General features: G+C 43.5%; 1 protein-coding gene across 4 annotated transcripts in view; it reads right to left on the bottom strand.

Annotated features, from left to right (window-relative positions):
* The window catches only part of LOC124788942 (steroid hormone receptor ERR1-like), a 366,179-nt gene that overhangs the window by 121,970 nt on the left and 220,191 nt on the right, over nt 1–24,018 (bottom strand). The window lies entirely within an intron of this gene.

Genomic DNA, 24,018 nt, shown 5'->3' with positions numbered 1-24,018 from the left:
ACATACTACTCGCAATTGCTTTAATTATTAGTTTGCTAGTGAAGAAAATACAGGTGTACTGTTGTTAAGTACACTGTCTGCACTTATACCCCCAACACCCTGTATTTAGAGAGGAGAGATCAATCGGATGATGAGCGATACAACCTAAGATGGAAGCGAAAGCCGAAAAAGAAACTATTCTAATAATGACAAAAGTACTTCATTCAACGCTGTCCTCGCCCTCTGTCTGGCAGAAGGACTCTTAAAATCGCATGTATTTTAGCTCTACATAAGACTGTCAGACAAATTTATTATTCGCTCTGATATATTTATCGAGCGATTTATTCTGCTGTCTCAAACATACGGCACAGATTTACAGTGACGCCAAGTTACAGTTGAGGTTCGCCTTCCTCAGCATACACAATATATCTTTATTTCGCTCAACAGTAAAATCCTAAAAGATGTTCAATGTTTTATGGCTTTCGCACTTGACTATAGAGGCTACACTATTATGAATAGCATGCAAGTTAAAGCCGGTAGCTGCGGTAGTAAGCAAATAAATTTTCAGACTGTTGGCACAAATTCAGTATTCAAGCTGCCGCAAGTGGAAGTGTAAACTGAAAGGCATTATTTACGTCCCGGTGTAACCGCGGCAGAGAATACTTCTGGAAGGCAGTGACAAATCCGTTTCAAAGTGATATAATGGCTCCCATTTTCTTTTGGTGAAAGGTAACGGAAGTAAAGTATTCCATGAGAGACACGTCAATAGAAGAGTATACCATGACAACGTTCTACTACCCACAATTTCGTCAACTGAATGAACTACATTCCGGCGCCTCTGTAGCTGAGGTCGCTAAAGCATGCTTGTGCAGTGGTACTTAGCTCTACCGAAGCCGGATGGAATCTTGGGGCCAGAAGAAATTTTCAGCGGCAGTGTCATACAGGCAAGGACAGGAGGTGTGGTGGTACAAAGTTTCTGATCACCAGACTTGGCGGCCGAAGGTCCTCGATTAAATCCCAGTCTTCAGTGTTATGTCTTGCCAAGTGAGTGCATGTAACACCATCGATGGTCGACCGTTTATTGGATGCGACCTTAAGTCGACGGCCTCGTTTGTACTCTTACTATTCGAGAAGAGCCTAGCTTCGTGCCGGCACCATGTCTCACATTTATGCTTCTTTTCATACGTAACAACACAATACTGCACTGAATCGTCCATGTGTTTATCTCGGTCATTAGGCGGCGCGAGGGAATTAGACTGGGAAATGAGGCTCTAAAAATATTAGGTGAATTTTGCTATTTGACAAAAATATATCTGGCAGTGGCTCAAGACCAGAGGGTATAAAATTCAGACTGGCAATAGCAAGAAAAGTGTTTCTGATAAAAGAGAAATATGGCAACACTAAGTATAAATTTAATTTTTAGGAAGTGAAACGTGGACAATAAACAGTTCAGACAGGAAGAGAATAAAAGTTTTTGAAACATGGTGCCACAAACGAATGCTAAAAATTATACGGATCGTGTAACTAGTAAAAGAGTTCTGAATCAAATCGGGGAGAAAAGAGTTTTAGGGCATAACTTGAATCAAAGAAAGGGTCGGTTGATAGCACACATCCTGAGATGTCAAGGAATCCTGAGACTGGTAGTGGTGGGGAGTGTGGGGGGTACAAACTGTTAGGGGTCTATAGTAAGCAGCTTCAAATGGGAATACTTATGCAGAGATGAAGAGGCTGACACAGAATAAAATTGCGTTGAGAACCGTTCTTCAAGAGGCTGACACAGAACAGAATAGCGTTGAGAGCTGTTCTTCAGCTAAGCCTACATAATTACTCTGCAATTCACAATTAATTGCCTGCCAGCCCGTGCTATCTCATTTCTCTCACTTTGTTATGAAGAGCATTTTTCTCTGTGTAGAAGGGCGCCAACAAAATATTGTTACAGTCTCAGGAAAAAGTTGGTGAATAAAATTTCATGAGCAGGTCCTGCCGCAGCGCAGAATGCCACCCCAATTCGTGTATCATATCCGTGGCATTCTCTCCCCTAATTCCCGATAATACAAAACGAGCTGCGTCCTTCATTGAACTTTGTCGATGCCCTCCGTCAATCCCGTCTGATGTGGATCCCACACTGCACAATAATATTGCAGAAGAGGAGGGACATGCCTGCTGTAAGCAGTCTCTTTCGTAGACTTTTTACATCTTTTAAGTGTTTTGCCAAGAAACCGTGGTCTTTGGTTTGCTTACTCCACAAAATTATCTATGTGATCGTTCCAATTTAAGTTATTCTAAGTTATTCGTAATTGCAGTCCCTAAGCATTTAGTTAAGTTTACAGCTTTTAGATTTGTATGTGCTATCGTGTAACTGAAATTCAACAAATTCTTTTTAGTGCTCGTGTGGATGACTTCACACTTTTCATGACTTAAGAGTGAATTGGCCCTTTTATATCATACGGATATCTTGTCTAAATCTTTAGCAATTCGTTTTGATCATCTGATGAATTTGGACTGAAGAACACCACCACCACCACAACAACAACAACCACGCTGCAATATTCCAAAACAGTAGCAATGCTTTAACTACCTCGGCTACAGAGACGGGGGAATATGGTCGCTGACAACTAAATCATTGCTTTCCTGTTCCTGCGCTCGTTAAACAGACCACAGTTCGTGATTAATGGTATGCTTGCGCATTGATCTCTACAGGTGTGACAGGAGGAAAGCAAAGGCACACTTTTACTGTAGAGCAGTTATAGCTCTAATGCTAACATTCTAGAAGAAACTACGCAGTTCAGGGCCTCGTTCTTCGTGGTTCATTACCAGCATTTTCAAGCAGTTAGGGTCCCTACTTTACATGTTCTATACGTACGTCACTGTCGTGACATACATCACGTGAGTAGCAATGTCGCGATGCAGAAACGCTCCTTGCCGCTGGCCTATACTCGTCGGTGGTTACATTCGGTTTAGCGTTGACAAGGCGTAATGACCCCCCCGTGAAGAGACTGCAGCTGTCAACGATATATTACTTGTCTGCCGCCTCAAGAGCCTCCAGCGTAACAGAGCTCACGCAGCCATCCGGCGTGGGTTATCAAAACCAGGCACACGAATTCATTCTGCATTTACAGTCCTATGTACTTCTTGACGAAATCTTTCTTTCAGCAGCGGGGTGTATTGTACTATCTAATTGTAATGTATGCCGGAATGGGAATCTAACCCAGTCGTTGCAATTCGCGGGCACTGTTCTTGCAGCATGAGCTGTATAGCCACATCTGGCAGATTGATGGCTCAAAGCAAAGCTGAGACGTGTGCCTGGGTAGCACAGTCAGTAACCACATATCCTCGAAGCTCAAACGTCCAGGTTCGAAACACGATACAGCACACAACTGTAGAGTCATTCGTACTGCTTACTACGTTATGCATTTACTGTAAGCATCCTTTTCTTTTGCTGATACCTCCATGGAGTTATAGTTAGTACAAATAGAAATGTATGTAAAACGTTCAAGCGTCATGGATGACTGTACAATCAGACCTGCACTATCAAAGAATGTTAATTATTGAATTGTCAGTTATGACTGTCGCGAACAGCAATAAGTTAATTACAATACCACACAACGTCCTTCATATTAGGTTCATATGGTTCATATGGCTCTAAGGACTATAGGACTCAACATCTGAGGTCATCAGTCCCCTCACATTGGGTTCCACAAAATTATTATTTTAGTTCTACCTATGTTTAGAGTTATGCTGTGGTACTATAAAATGCCCTACTTACTGGAAATCTTGGTGTTTTGAAAATAAACATTTTGTGGGAAATAGACTTCATTCGAAAAGTGTGCCAAGTCATTTGGCAGTGTTTCGGAAAATACTTTTTAATCTTCACTGCTAAAACTAGTAACTTATAACCTTCTACAACAAGAAAACAACTTTCTTGGAGCAAATCCTCTTTCTGAATAGCCTACCCCAGGCGATTTGTTTATTGCAAATCTGTTCCAGAATAGACAGAGTTATATCTTCGACTGTAAACTACTGGTTTTTATTTACTGTCTGTGCTTCGGTTTTTCATTGAACCAATAGGTATTCCAGATCACACACTCTATCTTCAGGGTCCACAGATTTAATCGACATTGTGCATCACAGCATGGTGAAGCGGCAACACCTGTACATTATAAAAAAATCTGCTTCGCTATTTTTCTATGATGTATTTTCTCTACATTGTTTTATCTCAAGTTTACGTATACTGTCACAACAAAATTATTTGTTCAATTTATATTAACAACAGCGATCTGATGTCTCTCTGTGTGTCGGAAATTAAGCAAGAAAAGAAGTTACGCAAGAAAGGAAATGTGAAAGACGTAGCTGGTGTAACGGTGTAACTGTAGGCTCTAGATTCAATGATTACCTCGTGCTCCAGTTTGTAAAAACAGGTGACAAGCTTAGTAGACATCTTCTATTCGATGAACGGCGGAGGCATGCGATTACAGGGCTGGAGTAGCGGAAGATCTTGCAATGTGATTAAATGTTCGTCGTATCGATTTACCTGTATACGTGAGAGAGGTTCCATGTCAATATTAAACGGCTCACAAAGCTACTGCTGAGGCCAGCCGTATGTAATACAAGCTAGTACTGTCAGAGTTTTGACCAATGGCGGGTAATCGAAGCGAGTAATGTAGATCAAGTGCGGTTGCCACTCATCCAGATCTGCATTCCCGAGTTCCTCCTGCGGGTCCACCGGTTCCGCCTGAGGTATTCCTGCCTGTCGTAAGAGGTGACTAGGAGTCTCCCACCTTTTGGTCCTAGAAGTTCAAGTCCCATTTTATGGTTTGACCTTCCGCTTTTCAAATTATACAGAACTGCGGGCCATTTGGGGAAGGACGCCTTACGTGAAGCTTCAGTTATGCATAGTGCAATTAGATTAAATCTCCTACACCTCTTTTTGTCATGGATTTGCATCCCCAGCTGCAATTCAACTATCTGGGCGACGACACCTTCCGGGGTACGTCATCCTCTTCTATTGTCTCCTGTACTCTTGCGCCCCCATGACAGTACTGGATTTCTTGGCACCCAACATCCAGCATGGTAGCCAGTCTGTTGTGCTGGGGCCATCATGTACCCATTTGGTGGTAGCCCCTAACAACACTCGGATCACACTGCTGATCCCTGAGCTGTAAACTCCTCACATATGCCGAGGAGTAGATACCCATCTTCTAGGGGCATCGGTACTCCTGGCAACGGCCATCGTGCTAGGTGGTCTTTGGGGTGGCGCCCGTGGGGAGAGCCCCTGATCAGAGTGGGTGGCTTCAGGGCGGATGACCCGCAATGAAGCGGACAAAGCTATCTTTTGCTAGGGATCGAATGGCCCCAGCAGCCGCTAAAAAAGGAAAAGTTCAGTTTAACGCTGAGAGATACGACCCCAAATCGTTTCCCTTCCAAGCCACACCACTCTATGAATGTAGTAGATCTATGGACAAGAGAGAGACTTATTCGCCAAGGTATTTAGTCTGCAGCAGAACGGATGGCGCCTCCTTCCTAGCTATGAAGTCTCATTTTTTTTTTTTTTGTTGAATGCCTCGAGAATAAGTTTAGAGAAGTGGCTGCGCTGTCAAAAATGAGAAGTGGGGCTGTCCTCATACAGACAGCATCACCCACACAGCAGGGATGATATTCCCATTTCTGTCACTCCCCATAAAAGCCACTCCCCATAAAAGCCTCAACATGTTCCAGGGGATTATTTTCCATCGCGACCTCCTCTTGCAGTCTGATGACGAGCTTCGCGCCAATTTAGAGTGGTGGGGTTATCATTTCATCCGGCGCGTCTCCAGGGGACCAAAGACAATAGCGTTGCTACTGGTGCCTTCATCTTTGACTTTGAGAGTGATTCATTGCCTGAAAAGGTCAAAATTATGGTTTACCACTGTGACATCAAACCTTACGTCCCTTCCCTACACAGTGCTTTTAAGTGCTGGAAGTTCGGGCACATGTCTTCCCACTACAATTCCAGCGCCACATGTAGAGACTGCGGATGTACACTGCGTCCAAATACTCCATGTGTGCCACCTCCCACTTGCATCAGCTGAGGAGAGCACCATTCCCCCTGCCTGCCAGACTACACAGTACTCCAATAGGAGTGGAAAATTAAGTGGTAAAAGACCCTGCAATGGCTGGATTACCAATAGGCTAAACGTAAATTTGAACGATTGCATCCCATTCGGCTGATATCCACATATGCTGGGCTGATATCCACATATGCTGCAGCGATGTCGACATCACCCTCTCTTATGCCAGTAGTTCCACACTCCCTGCCACATACAGTGGACCCTCTGGGTCACCCAAATACATCTGCTCCCTTGGTGGTAGGGGGCACATCTTCTGTTGCTCCCAAAGCACCTACTTCGGGCCCTCATCTCGTGGTCGTGCGGTAGCGTTCTCGCTTCCCACGCCCGGGTTCCCGGGTTCGATTTCCGGCGGGGTCAGGGATTTTCTCTGCCTCGTGATGGCTGGGTGTTGTGTGCTGTCCTTAGGTTAGTTAGGTTTAAGTAGTTCTAAGTTCTAGGGGACTGATGACCATAGATGTTAAGTCCCATAGTGCTCAGAGCCATTTGAACCTACTTCGGAAGCAATACCCCCTCAAACTCCCAAACGCCCTCCCCTCAGCTGGAAACACAACAGCCTTCTCCGGCCCCTCTTGTGCCGAATGCGTCCCTTGAGACCCTCCCTTTGAATGTCTCTACTAATGCCACAGTGGACACTCGCCAGTGGCTAAAGGAGCCACAAGCTGCTCTTCATCCATTCCTGAAGCTACTTCGGAGATGCACACCCAGCAAGCCCCTACAGAGAAGCGAGAGAACAAGCAAATGAAGAAGAAGTCTACTAAGAAACAGGACCCTCTGGTGGCACCAACACCACCACTCCCTACCAGTTATGCATCGGAGGACGAGGTGGAGATTTTACCATCCCCTGAGGACCTGGCTCTCACCGACGCCTCATCTGCACTGGCGACGGATGCAAATACTGGCGGCGGGTGATTATACGACATAAACTGCCTCCTTGGTCACTACATGTCTTCCCCGATTCCAGAACGCGTCATTCTCCCATGGAACTGCGGCGGTTTTTTCTCCCACCTGTATGAGTTACGTCAACTCATGAGTGTTACACTTGCTTTTTGCATTGTCCTGCAATGTGGGCCCCCACCCTTCGTGGCTGCTGTCGGAGGTACTAAAAATACCGTCCCGCCTGTGACAGACTGTCAGATGGAGTTTGCATCTTTGTCCTTACCTTTGTGTGTAGCGAACCTGTGCCCCTTCAAACATCTTTAGAAGCTGTGGCTGTCACGGTGAGGACAACGCAGGAAATTATAATATGTAACGTCTATATCCCTCCAAACAGTGATGCACTGCCCCATATATTGGCTGCACTCATTTTGATGTTAACGCCCATAACCCTGTGTGGGGTGGAACCAAGGTTACTGGCAATGGCAAAGATGTTGAGGACCTACTAACTCAACTCGACCTTTGTCTCCTAAATGCAAGAGGCCCGACACATTTCCGGGTGGCACATGGCACATATTTGGCCATTGATCTCTCGGTTTGCAGTCCTGGCCTTCTCCCATCTATCCACTGGAGAGCACATGACGATTTGTGTGTTAGTGACCACTTTCCACTCTTCCTGTCCCTACCCCAGCGCCCCTCATGTCGCCGCTTGCCCAGGTGGGCTCTTCCCAAGGCTGACTGGGACACTTTTACATCCACTACCACCACTGAATCTCTGTTGCATGCCACAGAGACCTTAGGTGGGCTCTCCAATGTCATAAGCGTCACCCATCCCTGGAGAATCTCGTTGCCTTCAAACGGCTCCGTACCCAGGTTCGTCTATTCATCAAATGAAGGAATCAGGAGTGTTGGGAATGCTATGTCTCCACCATTGAAACACGAACCTCCCCTTCCCATGTTCTGACAAAGCTCCGCCGACTTTACAGCTATCATATCCCTGCAGGTGTCCCTGAAATTTCCACAAATGGAGCTGTATCTGCTGATCCAGATGTAATTGCAGAGCATCTTGCTGAGCATTATGCTCGCATCTCTGCGTCTGAGAATTATCACTCCCACCTTTCGTATCCTCAAACAGAGGGTGGAACAACAACACCTCTCTTTTGCTCCACACCGCCCTGAGCCATATAATGTTCCTCCAGTGCGTGGGAATTTCTCAGTGCTCTTGCCGACTGTCCTGCACATTCCCTGGCCCAGACCGCATCCATTCGCAAATGCAGAAACATTTGTCAGAGGATTCCGAATTCCTGTCGCATTGCACACTGCAAGGACACGTGTTGCCATCTTATAGGCCGCACTACACGGTAGGCAAGTACATTGTCTCTGCAGTCCAGTACGAGTCTTATGTCACGTGTTTGTTGTTAGTTTGTTATTACAATAGTGCTGAGTGCTCTTCCTCAGTTCAACGCAGTATTTCAATTCCTAGTGTGTGGGGTAGTTTCCGCTGTCGTCCTTTGATATCAGTTGTATTCCAGAATGGTACGACCCTAGTTTGGAAGTAGCTTGCTCAATTTGATTTAAAAAATTAAAAGCGGGACAAGGCACACCACTACAATATTCCTTGTAAGAGAAAGTAAATTTGATTGATATGCCTTTAATTTTGTTGAAGTGCTATAGCTTGGGATAAAGACTAAATCCCTAATTCTGTGGTTGCTTCAGGGTGAAAAATTGATACTGTCCAGAAGCGACTATGCTGGGAAGTCAACTTGTCATCTTTCGCTCTCGCTGTCGCCACACCCGTCTCTTTCGTATTCGTCATCTTTGATGTAGACTACGAGACCGATTTCTGCTTCAGCCTCAAGCCCACATTAATCACGATCTCCTTCTCCTTCACCTTCATTAGAATTTTTCAATCTTTGTTCGAAATCTACTTTTATTACTGGAAGTAACAGTAGTACAAAACCCAAACTCGATTATTTTAGAAACACATTATTTTGAGCGGTTTTAACAGTCAGGTTAAACTGTGGACCAAAGGAACAGGTGCGACCCAAAACCGCTTATTTCAGCAATAACCGACTCCGCAGCAGGAGACAGAGCAGAACACTACCAGTTGTAAAATGATTACGGGAAGGATTATGAAGGCATGATGCAGACTGTGCAGGTATAGTCGTCCAGTTTTTTTTCTTTTTTGTTTCGCTGTTTGCTAGGTTTCTCTGGTAAGTGTACACGTCCACGACCTTAAAGATGTGCACACATGGCTACTTCTCCGATACCACCGGCTTTCTTCACTTGCGAGATCAGTGTTCTTTTCATTTTCATAATACTCGCAAGTCTGACGGTTTAATTCGTCTCAAGCGTACCAACAGTCATTCCATGTTCGTAATAATCGAGTGACGCCTTGCCCTGGAATGTAATAACTATTATTCCTCTTAAGCAGCGGTATTACCCTTCACCTGCCAATCGCTTTTATAGTCTTCTGGGATCGTGGTGTACATAGTGCTTGGAGAAGGTTTGCTTGATAAGTGAACTCCGGTAGACGTGTAGTTTGCATCGTTAGAAAAGGCAGTTTCTTCTTACTCACTGCGATCGTGTTAATGCAGATAAATATGTAATTCGCAAGTAAACATCGATGTATCGAAATGTTTTATTGTTGCACAGTAACTGACAATCAGTTCAACTACTAACAGTAAAAAGTGGTTCACTTAGCGCTGACTGGCACAATCTCAAAATATCTTCCTCCATCATCTACATTTTCTTGTGATAAGTCATCTGGAAAATGGAACGAGGATCACGGTCCGTATAAGACGCGACAAGCCGTTCATAGTAATGACGCATGTATCATGCTTTTTTCCCCTAAAAACAAGCTTATAACTTCAGTTGATCCTAATTTTTTCATTAATCCATTAATCGGTGTTGAAAGTCGTCACCCCACCTCGATTATCCTTCTTGCAGAATAAACGAGAGGTATCTCCGGCAAAAGGCTTCAAAAAAGGCCAGTGCACAGACAGTTTTTCGACTCCGTTTGCGTTTCCTTCAAACAGTACCATCAGTGAAAATTTGCTGTTTTAATATCGCGTATATTTCTCGTATTATGTTATTATTACTATTATTATTTATGTTTGTGCACTATTGGATTATGCACTCAGAATCGACTGTCTTCCGCCAATCAAATCACGTTGCTCCGCTCTCTGCCAAGCCAGCTGTCAAATGATGAATTTGCAGCGTAAAAATGTTTCAGACTGGTCATTCAAGTTGTGTCGTTCCTGCCTCATTTAAGTGACATTTTATTACACTGATACAGATTATTTTTCAAGTTTTAACTTTACAGCGACTTTCGTAGACTCTCGTACCTCAGATTATGTAAGTTTTAGTGTTTCACTAACAACTGCAGTGGATTTGAGGTAAAGACACTGTTCTCTGAGAATCTGGAGGTTAGGTATACTGAGACATAAGCTTTTTCAAAATCATTAAAGGTACAAACTACTTTCTTATTATAATTTTGATGTCTGAGAATTAGTTTCAGACCTAAAATTTGCTTTTGGGCAACATCTGATTGCTCTGAAAGCTGCTTGATATATGCCTATTTTTCAAGCTGTTGTTGTGCTTCATCGAGGAGACAATAATATTTAGTAAGGATCAGAAAGAAGAGAAATCTCTGTATAGAATTAACATCAGTTCTGTTTCCTTTCTTATAAAGTAGATTACCAATGCAATTTTCCAGTAATCTGGAATTTTATCAACTCACCAAATTTTTTGCATGAACAATGTAATATCTTTCAAGGTATCCGCGTCAGCTCACTTCAGAACTTCTACAACTATTCGATCTTAGCCAGGTGCTTTGTCATTTATACCTTTTTAATTCGCGTATCAATTTCCTCTTCATCTAGAGCTTCTGAATCTGGGTTGGTTTATGAATCTCTAGTGCAAACTTGTGTGTACTCAGGACAATATAGCTGGGCAATAAATACGCCTTTTTTTCTAAATTATCTGCGAAGTTCTGTGTAGACTTCTTGATTGTTAAGTGGCAGTTGTCTATTTCCCTACTTGAAGTAGAGATATTGGGTTTGGTACCCATTTAGATTCGTTTTAATGTTTTATAAGAAGTGTCTCTGTTTCATATATATTTTGTGTTGTTCAGTTTCAGGAACTGACTGTTCTCATATTTTGTTCCAGTTTAATTAATTTCATCCATTAAGCTTCTTTTATAATTGCCATGAACGTGTCATGTGCATTTTTTATTTGTCATAATTCCATCTCCTGAATGCCTTGTGTCGAGATTTACTACCTGTTCACAATCTTCATTCCATCAAGTGTGGTTTTTTTCTACTTTCGTAAAGAAAGTTTGTTCTTAGCAGTTTCGATTAACTTTTTAATTGTTCTCAGTTTTTTGCTTGGGGTTTATCAAGTTTGTTTGCTAATATTAGTGATTTGTTTTCATTAATGTTGAATTAAGGAATTATTGCCGTCCCTTTTCTGAATTTTTGGGACATTAAATTTAGTTTCACTCAGGTTAGGTGGTAGTCTATACCAATATTTGCTCCTTTGCGATCAGAAACGTTTGAAATCTCGTTGTGATGTACATATGTGATCGTATTATCGTTAATAGTTTTATCTTACCATCCAACCTTATGTCAACAGCGAGGTCATTCAAGACTGAAGACGTGCGTGGACTAGTTGGGATGGAAGAAGGCCCAGCCATATATTTCCGACATGAACCGCGAGGCAACCGTAAGACGAACTCGGATAGCTGTATTTTTATCCGTGCTCAAGTTCAACGTCGCTTTATGTTACCCAAGATTATTGTTCTGTACCATACCAGTTTATGTTACTGAAGAAATTTCATTTTCATTCATGATGATAACAGGAGTTTCTTTATGATACTTACTGCATCGGAGATAGAAATGAAGCGCTACACGAGGCTGAATATGAGGCTCAACAGCTGTGACGAATGATGGACGCCTTGGTTAAGACGCTAGTCTCATGATTCTCAGGAGATGGGCCCACATGCCTGTTCAGCCGCCAGGATTTGGCTTCTCTGTAACTTGACTATATCGTTTCAGGTATGCTGCGAAATGTTTAACGCCGATCTAAGCCCTACCCCCTCCTCCAGCTCATCTAGTGTTCCATCTCTAAAATCTTCAGTGCAGATGGAATGTCCAACTCTGACTCCAGGCACGCATTTTGATCTGTAACACATGCTCTCGCTTCTGCATCCACGGCCGTTATACCGTCAGAAATGATAAATACACTCTATGATCAAAAGTGTCCAGACACCCATATGTAACGCGGAATTGACCGCTATATATCACGAGAGTTGGATCCGGTAGTACAAAAGGAGGCGTTGTCACTTGAGAAGCAGAATACCAGAACGGGTTGGTCATGAGAGCTCAGTGACTTCGAACGTCGACTAGTCTCTGGCTGTCACCTGAATATCAAATCAATCGGACATTTCAGTACTTATAAACGTGCCCAAGTTAACTGTTAGTGACAGACTGGGGAGTTGAAACGCGAAGGAACAACCACAACTAACCCAAGACCAGACCGACCTCATGTACTGACGGAAAGGGGCAGTCGAACATTGCGGAGGGCGAGTGTAAAAAAATCACATGAAATTTGTCTAGCTAGCACAATGGCTGCGCAAAGGGAGTTTAAAAGGAATGGCATACATTGGTCAGGCAGCACCTCATAATCCACACACTTCTGTAGCCAATGCTAAGCGACACTTGAGGTGGTGTAAAGCCACGCTATTGGACAATGGATGACTGTAAAAGAGTTGTTTGGAGTGATGAATCGCGCTTATATACTGTGGCAACCCGATGGAAGGGTTTGGGTTTGGCGTTCTGGGAAAACATTACCTGCCAATATACACTACTGGCCATTAAAATTGCTACACCACGAAGATGACGTGCTACAGACGCGAAATTTAACCGACAGGAAGAAGATGCTGTGATATGCAAATGATTAGCTTTTCAGAGCATTCACACTAAGTTTGCGACGGTGGCGACACCTACAACGTGCTGACATGAGGAAACTTTCCAACCGATTTCTCATACACAAACAGCAGATGACCGGCGTTGCCTGGCGAAACGTTGTTTGTGATGCCTCGTGAAAGGAGGAAAAATGCGTACCATCACGTTTCCGATTTTGATAAAGGTCGGATTGTAGCCTATCACGATTGCGGTTTATCGTATGGCGACATTGCTGCTCGCGTTGGTCGAGATCCAATGACTGTTAGCAGAATATGGAATCGGTAGGTTCAGGAGGGTAATACGGAACGCCGTGCTGGATCCCAACGGCCTCGTATCACTAGCAGTTGAGATGACACGCATCTTACCCGCATGGCTGAACGGATCGTGCAGCCACGTCTTGATCCCTGAGTCAACAGATGGGGACGTTTGCAAGACAACAATCATCTGCATGAACAGTTCGACGACGTTTGCAGCAGCATGGGCTATCAGCTCGGAGACCATGGCTGCGGTTACCCTTGACGCTGCATCACAGACAGGAGCGCCTGCGATGGTGTACTCAACGACGAACCTGGATGCACGAATGGCAAAACGTCATTGTTTCGGACGAATCCAGCTTCCGTTTACAGCATCATGATGGTCGCATGGTCGCATCCCTGTTTGGCGTCATTGCGGTGAACGCACATTGGAAGCATGTATTCGCCACCGCCATACTGGCGTATCACCCGGCGTGATGGTATGGGGTGCCATTGGTTACCTCTTGTTCGCATTGACGGCACTTTGACCAGTGGACGTTACCTTTCAGATGTGTTACGACTCGTCGTTCTACCCTTCATTCGATCCCTGCGAAACCCTACATTTCAGCAGGATAATGCACGACCGCATCTTGCAGGTGCTGTACGATCCTTTCTGGATACAGAAAATGTTCGACTGCTGACCTGGCCAGCACATTCTCCAGATCTCTCACCAATTGAAAACGTCTGGTCAATGGTGGCCGAACAACTGGCTCGTCACAATACGCCAGTCAATATTCTTGATGAACTGTGGTATCGTGTTGAAGCTGCATGGGCAGCTGTACCTGTACACGCCATCCAAGCTCTGTTTGAGTTAATGCCAAGGCGTATCAAGGCCGTTATTACGGCCAGAGGTGGTCGTTCTGGGTACTGATTTCTCAGGATCTATGCAACCCAAATTGCGTGAAAATTTAATTACATGTCAGTTCTAGTATAAAATATTTTTCCGATGAATACCCGCTAATCATCTGTATTTCTTCTTGATGTAGCAATTTTAATGGCCAGTAGTGCTCATACCGTCAGCAGAGAAGTATTGAGGAGGTGGTGTTACAGTACGTGGCTTTTTCCGTGTTTAGGCTGTGGTCTCCTTACTGCACTTAAGAAAACGTTACGTAAGGAAGGTTATGAACACAATTTACAGTGCTGTGTATGGTCCACAGTGGAGAAAAAGTTCGAAGACGATAACTGTTCGTATCAGCGTGGCAGTGCATCTGGCCATAAAGCAGCATCTGTGAATGGTTTGTGTGCAGTAAGATTCCTGAAGTAGAATGGCCTGCCCAGAGCCCCGATCTGGACTTAATGGAATACCTTTTGCACGAATTAGAAAGTTGACTTCGCTCCAGATTCCAGCGCCCAACATCACTACCTCGTCATGAAGAAGATGCAAGATAGGAATGGCCGGTGTTGTTCACGAGTCAATTGATGATGAGCAAGCAGAGATCCACATATGGCAACCCACTGGTTTTTGTGATTTTGTCGTAAAGCATGCTGTACCCATACATCCGACTTCTGAAACTTCCCCATTGCATGCAAATGTCTCACGATGGTGGAACGACCATGGTTCATCACATCTACCTGTTCTCGAGCACACTGACATTGATGGTAGTGGATTTATGCGTTTAAATGTTCTTCGTCAAACCTGATGATCGTCCTGAATGTGGAGAGTCACTAATGTCAAAACGATTCTTCTTAAAAAGAGAAAACCATTTTCTTGCCGTGCTCTGTCCAGTGGCATTATCGCCATACAAGGGACAAATGATTCTGGCTGTCACCCCTCTATTATACTCCAGCAGAAGAATACGTCGGAAATGTCCCGCTTTCTCCACTTAGTACTCCGTTTTCTAGCGTCCACAGCTCCACTCACAATCTCTAGATGACGAGATAACTATATGTGAACTCAAATAGCAACAGTCAATTACAAATAAATATGACAATCGATAAATAAACCCATAGCAACCGGAATACCAACATGCAAAACAAAAACGGTACGAACTTATGCACCGACCTAATATAAGCTGAGAATATGTATATACATCCGGGAAGGCTTCCCAGGTCCCTTGACTGAATTGAACCAAATTTGATACACTTAACTTCTTACCTCGAGAGGACCAACAAATGGGTGTTTATAACGCTATAGCTCTAATATTTACAGAGATAAAGACGTGTGAATTATTTGCTAGGCCCCTTACGGGCAATCAAGTAGGCAACCCGCCAGTGAGGCAGCCTATACGTCATGGGAGAGACTGGGTTTCCGAGCCCTTCATATTTAGGCTGTGCTGCATGGGAGGCGTGTTGTGGAAGTAGCACCAGCCTGCTTTATCGACATCCTTTGAAGGGGCTAAACGTGCGGATTTGCATACCTGGGGTGGGTTGGCATGGATAGAGGAAGAGATGGAGAGAGAGGGGGCCAGGACGGAATGGATAGGAAGGGACGGGGGCAGGACGGAATGGAAAGGGAGAGAGGAGGCAGGAGGGGATGGACAGAGATGGAGGGGAGGAGCAAATGGACAGACAGAGAAGGTAGGAGGATCAGATAAACAGCGCGAAGGGAGGAGATGGACAGAGATGGCGTGGAGAGGAATGAGATGGGCAGACAAAGGGGGTTGGAGAGAAGGACAGAGAGAGGGGCGAGGGGGAGATGTACAGATAGAGGGGGAGGAGTAAATGTTCAGTGAGAGGGGGTGACGGGGATGGACAGGGAGGGGTAGAGGGAGAGGGGGGAAGGCAAATATGATCGTAGAAATTGGGTGGAAGAGATGGACAGAGAGAGAGAGACAGAGAGACAGAACGGTGAGTACCAGGTGGAGAGATGAAGGTGGTAGGATCAGATGGACAGAGAGACGGGGGAATTTGAGATTTGCGTGATACATGTGTCGAACGCGTAAGCGACTGACGCTGCTGAGAAGAGGCTAGTAATAAAACAATTTAGCGTCATGCTCTTCCTAATCTTTTTAGATATCGATTGAAAACATTCTTTCTCTAATAAAGACGACACTGATAAGAGGTATAACGCTTCTGAGACTTTTTTTCAAAAAGTCCATCATTCGAACATGAACACACACGATGGTCGTGCGGTAGCGATCTCGCTTCCCACGCCCGGGTTCCCGGGTTCGATTCCCGGCGGGGTCAGGGATTTTCTCTGCCTCGTGATGACTGGGTGTTGTGTGATGTCCTTAGGTTAGTTAGGTTTAAGTGGTTCTAAGTTCTAGGGGACTCATGACCATAGATGTTAAGTCCCATAGTGCTCAGAGCCATTTGACAAGCCAACATGTCTCACAGTACGCCATGAGTATTATAATGCTTTCAGTGAACACACAGATATTTTAATAATGATAATTTCAATATTATGCTTCCATTTGGAATGACCGAACAATGCCTTCCACATTGCTTATGCCAAGACCTAAAAATAATTCACTATATTATATGTTCAGGATTGAAATTGGTAAATTTCAGAAATTTTTATGACTTTGTGTTATACGCTGTCGTATAAGAATTTCATTAAAGAAGGGTATGTCTATTTACTTATTTATTTATCCATTTATCCAGCCACCTCCCCCCTCCCCTCTTTTCCAGATCTAATTACTGCGTCGTTCCACGAAACAGAGGGTCAACAACTGACAGTATTACAGACTGTTGGAGGTAAAATTTTAAGAGTCACAGCCACTCAAGTCACTGGCTTAGTAATCTCTGGTGGAGTAATACTTATTAGTTTCATTGCGCTATACGAGAAGCAAAACAAGAATCTCTTTTAAAAATTCTCGCTGTATGTTACTAGTTTCTCAATACTAGTTCTGGCACTAGCATTAAAGCTATATGGATCGTTATTCGAACCTGAAGAGAGTTTGAGAAACGTACATCACTAATATATTTTACGAGCCTGCCTTTTCCCCGTCAGGGAAGGTTTAATGAAGCCCTATGCAACCTGCCAGCATATTATATTTTTTAGAGGAGTGGGCGATGGTTGTGCACAGATACAAGTGAGTGTCGTTCCAAAAAGTATCTGTAAAGTGGGTATATTCGAGAGAATTGAGGGAGCTCTTAGGCGAATCATTGACATTTGACAGCGTTCATAAAAGTCACAGAATCTGTGTGTGAAGGCTACCTCTTTATCCAACGAACTAATATCATTCGTCAGAATGAATATTGCGAATAAAATTCTGCATTTACACGAAAATCTAGTCACACCGACGGTTTCTCAATTGTGATTACTTGTTAAAATTTACACATGATAATAAAAAAAATATTTTGTTTATGTAGACAGTGATCGTTGTGTGGTATTATTGTCTTCCTGTGTGCTGTGGAATGTCTAGGGAGAAACAGAAACACAGAATTGTGGAAAAAGAATTACCCAGTTTACTGCCTGAATACGAGCATTAAAGAACTTAAATTTATTCATAAGACTTCGATTTCTTCTTGTTTTATGTTAATCTGCTTCATCGCACGGGAGATGATTGAAATTTGGTTATTTCTGCGTGAAGTCTAGTGTGATTCATCAGCAGTAATACCCTGCGAAAATGTAATTAGACAAAATATGTTCGTATTATAGTTGCCTGACGATGCCTCGAAGCAAGCATCCTACATAACAATCGCGGAAACGTGATTGCCCTCGATTCAGATGTAACTATTTTGTATGCCAGTGGTGAAAAAGAAATGATCGATGAATGCGACCCGACCTAAAATGGACGGAGTGATCCTAGCCATCAGACTGTGTGCCATTGTCATAAACTGAAATCCAAATGTCTTTGCAGTTTCGTGTGCAAAGAACTCAAAGTGGTGAGGGCTGCTTCATATATCGAGTACCTTCATCTGCATTTTCATCCATAACAACAAGAGTGAGATCAGCAGTAGTCATTAGACTCATTTATAATTACGCAGCTGCCACACCACAATCAGCGCACAGAAATGAAAGGCAGAACTACATCTACGGAGACTCTGGCGAAAGATCAGTGCAATTGTTCGTAAGTTCTCACCACTTTTCATCACTGAGAACATGTAATGCATCTCGAATATGAATATACACTACTGGCCATTAAAATTGATACAACACGAAGATGACGTGCTACAGACGTGAAATTTAATCGACAGGAAGAAGATGCTGCGATACGCAAATGATTAGCTTTTCAGAGCATTCACACTAGGTGCTTACATGAAGAAAGTTTCCTACCGATTTCTCATATACAAACAGCAGTTGATTGCCTGGTGAAACGTTGTTGTGATGTCTCGTGTAAGGAGGAGAAATGCGTACCATCACGTTTCCGAATTTGATAAAGGTCGGATTGTAGCCTATCGCGATTGCGGTTTGTCGTATCGCGACATTGCTGCTCGCATTGGTCGAGATCCAATGACTGTTAGCAGAATATGGAATCGGTGGGTTCAGGAGGGTAATACGGAACGCCGTGATGGATCCCAACGGCCTCGTATCACTAGCAGTCGAGATGAGAGGCATCTTATCTGCATGGCTGTAATGGATCATGCAGCCACGTCTCGATCCCTGAGTCCACAGATGGGGACGTTTGCAGGACAACAACCATCTGCACGAACAGGTCGGCGACGTTTGCAGCAGCATGGACTATCAGCTCGGAGACCATGGCTGCGGTTACCCTTGACGCTGCATCACAGACAGGAGCGCCTGCGATGGTGTACTCAACAACGAACCTGGGTGCACGAATGGCAAAATGTCATTTTTTCGGATGAATCCGGGTTCTGTTTACAGCATCATGATGGTCACATCCGTGTTTGGCGACATCGCGGTGAACGCACTTTGGAAGCGTGTATTCGTGACCTTCATACTGGCGTATCACCCGGCGTGATCGTATGGCGTGCCATTGGCGGCACTTTGAACAGTGGACGTTACATTTCAGATGTGTTACGACCCGTGGCTCTACCCTTCATTCGATCCCTGCGAAACCCTACATTTCAGCAGGATAATGCACGACCGCATCCTGCAGGTCCTGTACGGGCCTTTCTGGATACGGAAAATGTTCGACAGCTGGCCTGGCCAGCACATTGTTCAGATCTCTCACCAAATGAAAACGTCTGGTCAATGGTGGCCGAGCAACTGGCTTGTCACAACACGCCAGTCACTACTCTTGATGAACTCACAGTTCGTGTTGAAGCTGCATGGGCGGCTGTACCTGTACACGCCATCCAAGCTCTGTTTGACTCCATGCCCAGGCGTATCAAGGCCGTTATTACGGCCAGAGGTGGTTGTTGTGGGTACTGATTTCTCAGGATCTATGCACCCAAATTGCGTGAAAATGTAATCACATGTCAGTTCTTCTATAATATATTTGTCCAATGAATATCCATTATCATCTGCATTTCTTCTTGGTGTAGCAATTTTAATGGCCAGTAGTGTATGATCAGTTGGCTTTTGGACCAAAGTAGATCAAAGCAGTGCACTGTAATAACGTAAGAGATGAAGCACTAAAAGGCTTCGGAAATTGAGCAGTATCTAGACTGACTAATCTTATCAATAATATACAGGTGTTTCGAGAAGACTTTACAAACTTTGGGCACACGTTTCTCACACCAAAACAAGAGTAAAACTTCATATAAACATATGTCCCAACATACTTTATTTTCAAGTTCTTGATGAAAGTTCACGTTCGACGGCTTTCCACGTACAACCCAACAACTTCACTTATCTGTGCTACCGTTTAACTCATAGTATCCCAAACGGCGTTGTGACGCCAGGGACGCCTATTTACATTCGTCATTCGTCTGCCTTCAATGTGCTCATTGTGTACATGTACTACATATAATGAGTTGATTGAAAGTCCTCCGCTTGTATATGGCAGGATATTCACTTTGTGAGGTGGCAGACAGGAGTTTCGTGTAGGGCTGCTCGAATGGTAGTGGACACGATGCTGCATCGCTGTATCAACCAGCGTTTCCCGACCGTAGACAGATGACCGAGTCATCCAGCGTGTGGTGCTACTGTCGTCTTGTTGTCCAGACTGTATCCGTAGTACCACAGACTATAGATCAAGGAAGGCCATCTTCTACGAGCTGTCGAAGAAGAGCCAGATATCACCGCAAGACAGGCGGCCCAGGCATTGGGTACCTCTCCAAGTTCAGCTTGGAGGACACATCATGAGCAACTCATGTATCCGTAACATCTCAACGTGTGCAGGGGCCTACGTCTGGCGGCACCCAACACGCGAGTCTTTTGCCGATGATTTGTTGCACAGAATGACAATCCGTTGTTTTTAACTTCAGTTTTGTTTACAGACGAGGCAACGTTTGGAAGGATTCGATAGCTATTCCTTATGCTACAGTACAGGCTGACATCAGCACGAGAGAAGATTACTGTGTGGGCTGGAATTGTAGGTGACTGACTGGTAGGGCCATATGTTCGCCCCAGCGCGTCTTACAGGTGCTGTCTACAGGGATTTTTATCAGATCACCCTGAAAAAAAGAAGAAACAAGTTGTTCATGCATGATGGAACCCCAGGTCATATCAGTCTTAGTGTTCGAGTTGCGCTATCTGCTGTCTACCTTGACAAATGGATACGGAGAGGAGGACCAGTACTAAGGTCTGCACGGTCCTCCGATCTCTCAATCCTTTGGATTATTATCTATTGGGGCACTCTTCATCGAATATCGTGGAAGCCTGCGACACCATTTGAAACCGTCGGGGAGTATTTGAAAGGAGGAAACAGTCTATAATTCAACAAGTGCATGCCTATTTAGAAGCAAGAGAAGGGCATTTCGAGTATTTATTATTAGTTTATGCATTGATGAGCTCTCGTCACCTAAATTGTAAACTTTCATTAATAACATGATTTTCGGACATATGATTATAAGATCTTTTTCGTTGTTTTGGTATAAGGAACCTGTCCCCAAATTTTGCAAAAGTGCTTGTGAAACACCCTTTATATGACTGGTACATTTTATATGAAGATTTATTCAAACCATTCTACTCCCTTTATCAAAGAAACGTGATGCAAAAATGTAAAGATTATAGAACAATTAGTTGTATATGTCCTATTACCTAGGTTGTGTGAAGTCTTGTACTACGAAGATATGAAAGAAAAGTTGCTGAAAACACGCGATAGGACCAATAGGGATTCATGAATGGAAAAGAAACGCGAGACGCCATTGGATGTTTCACGATCAGAGGATACAGAAAGCTAGAAATTAGCAAGGATTTCCTTGAAGAACAGAAACCTGATAGAGGAATTGCAAACGAAACAAAGATTGGTTGTAATGATTGGTGAAGAGGAAAATAGGGGAGTCAAATATTGGAATAGTGTTTTTTGTCAATATTTTTGCTGAAATGAGACAAAGATTAATTATAGTGATTGGTGAAGAGGAAAAGACGGGAGTCAAATATTCGAAGAGGTGTTAGACAAGAGAATTTTTTGTCAATATTTATGCTGAGAAATTGGTAAAGCATGAGAAAGAGCAAAAGATATATACAGTTAAGATAGTCAAGTATCCAGATGATACGGCAGCGTTAGCGGATTCAGAAGAAGAGGGTTGTAAAACTGGGGAAATTCAGTGAAGATAAATGTAGGACAAAACCAAAGTGGTGACAATTAGCAAAACATACAGGTTGCGTCAAGGTGTCAGTAGAAGAAATGCCCTTGAGATAAGTAAAATAGTTTATGGTAGTTATGAAATTCGATAATGAACAATGGAAAGTGTGTGAAGGAGATAAAAAGTAGCTAGATAAGAAGTACCAAGCAGTAGGTCAGGATAGGGTAGAGGACGTCGAATCGAGTAAAATATTCCAGAGAATCACAGATGAAAAATGTACTGTAGTGGAGCTACGACCATAAAACGGCAGCAAACCAGCAAAGAACACGCATTTAAAATAACTTGCACGCTATAATGCTTGTAATACTGAAGAGCGCAGCTGCTTACTAAATTTGTTGAAGATAATGCCTAAACATTCAGCTAGGCATATTTGAAATTCCTTTCTACAGATTGTCGCGTTAGAGCGAATTTTTACTGGACAACACTTGAACTTTAAATCAACAGCGCTAATTGTACCGGAAAACTACTAATTAGTGATACAAAAAACAGCAGTGCATTAAGATAGATAACTTCTGACACCCTAAATTGCAGTATTAATAATAATTAACTGTAAAGGCAACTTACTGTAATGTCTGGTAATTTAGAGAGAGAGCGGGGATTAACTTTTCTTCTTATAAGAACAGCAGATGTATGTACTGAAGCATATTAACCAAATAAACAAAGTACAGTAGATCAGTAAGTGTGAAATAAGACAACAACGAAGAAGAAAACAGAAATTAAATTTTAAGTACTCTTTCTTTCTCAGTCCCATTTTTTTACAGCCAATGTTCGAAATTTCTGCCTGCAGCATCGCCCCAAGTTGTTATTAGAAAAGAAGAGATTGGCGCGCCGGCCGTTGTGGCCGAGCGGTTCTACGCGCTTCAGTCTGGAACCACGGGACCGCTAAGGTCGCAGGTTCGAATCCTGCCTCCGTCATGGATGTGTGTGATGCCCTTAGGTTAGTTAGGTTTAAGTAGTTCTAGGGCACTGATGACCTTAAAAATTAAGTCCCATAGTGCTCAGAGCCATCTGAACCATTTTTTTGAGATTGGCGCACGCAGTTTACTCGGACAAAATCACACCGCTACCCACACCTAGAGACAAACGTTTGCGTGCTCGTTGCTGTTTGGCTTTCATTTTATGGCCATAGCTCCACAACAGTGCATGTCTGACTTACCGTTATCTGGAAATGTTTGCTTGATTCCACGATCCTGTCCTGCTCTGTCCTTACTATAGCTTTATTTTCCTTCACCGTGTGTCGTTGGTAAGAAAGCTGTTGGAACGATGAATGGTTTGTGGACAGCAAAAGAATTTCGATGTAACTAACAAATATTTTCGCGAAATGTTGTTCAAATGGCTGAAATGGCTCTGAGCACTATCGGACTTAACTGCTGTGGTCATCAGTCCCCTAGAACTTAGAACTACTTAAACCTAACTAACCTAAGGACATCAGACACATCCATGCCCGAGGTAGGATTCGAACCTGCGACCGTAGCGGTCGCGCGGTTCAGACTGTAGCGCCTAGAATCGCTCGGCCACTCCAGCCGGCGCGAAATGTTGTACCTGAGTTTAGTATTACATGGTAAAGAATAGTGGAAAGTCAAAACAAATAAGAAAATTGTTGAATAGCGTAAAATATGCTTGTTGAGAAAATATTTAGAGATAAATGGTCCGATACAATGAGGACAGAAAAATTAATTTAAAAATTAGGAAAGAATACAACTGGAAACGCTAATAACGAGGTAAACATCTTGGGTGGGACATAAATTTCAAAAAGTTTACTTGAACGAAGAATGATAGAGAAAGAAAGCTGCTGAAATGGCGAAAGGTTTGTTGACAGCAAAAGAGTTTCTACAGAACTAATATTATAAGAAAGATTTTCGGGAATTGTTTCACCTGGAGTGTTACTGCATAATAATGAATCGTGAAAAAACCAAAGAAAGAAGAAAAATACTCGGAGGGTTTTAAACGAAACTGCGTAGAAAACGCTTAGAGGAAATGGATTGCTTTAATGTGGAACGAGGAATACTAAAAGAAAAGGTGAGAAAGAATACATGCGCAAATGATAAGAATGAAGCCGGCCGGTGTGGCTGAGCGGTTCTAGGCGCTTTAGTCCGGAACCTCGCGACTGCTACGGTCGCAGGTTCGAATCCTGCCTCGGGCATGGATGTCTGTGAGCTCTGAGGACAATGGGACTTAACTTCTGAGGTCATCAGTCCCCTAGAACTTAGAACTACTTAAATCTAACTAACCTAAGGACATCACACACATCCATGCCCG

Source organism: Schistocerca piceifrons, chromosome 1, assembly GCF_021461385.2.
Source record: "Schistocerca piceifrons isolate TAMUIC-IGC-003096 chromosome 1, iqSchPice1.1, whole genome shotgun sequence".
Lineage (NCBI taxonomy): Eukaryota > Metazoa > Arthropoda > Insecta > Orthoptera > Acrididae > Schistocerca > Schistocerca piceifrons.
The sequence above is the reverse complement of the archived record's forward strand: the minus strand, read 5'-3'. Positions and strand labels throughout refer to the sequence as shown.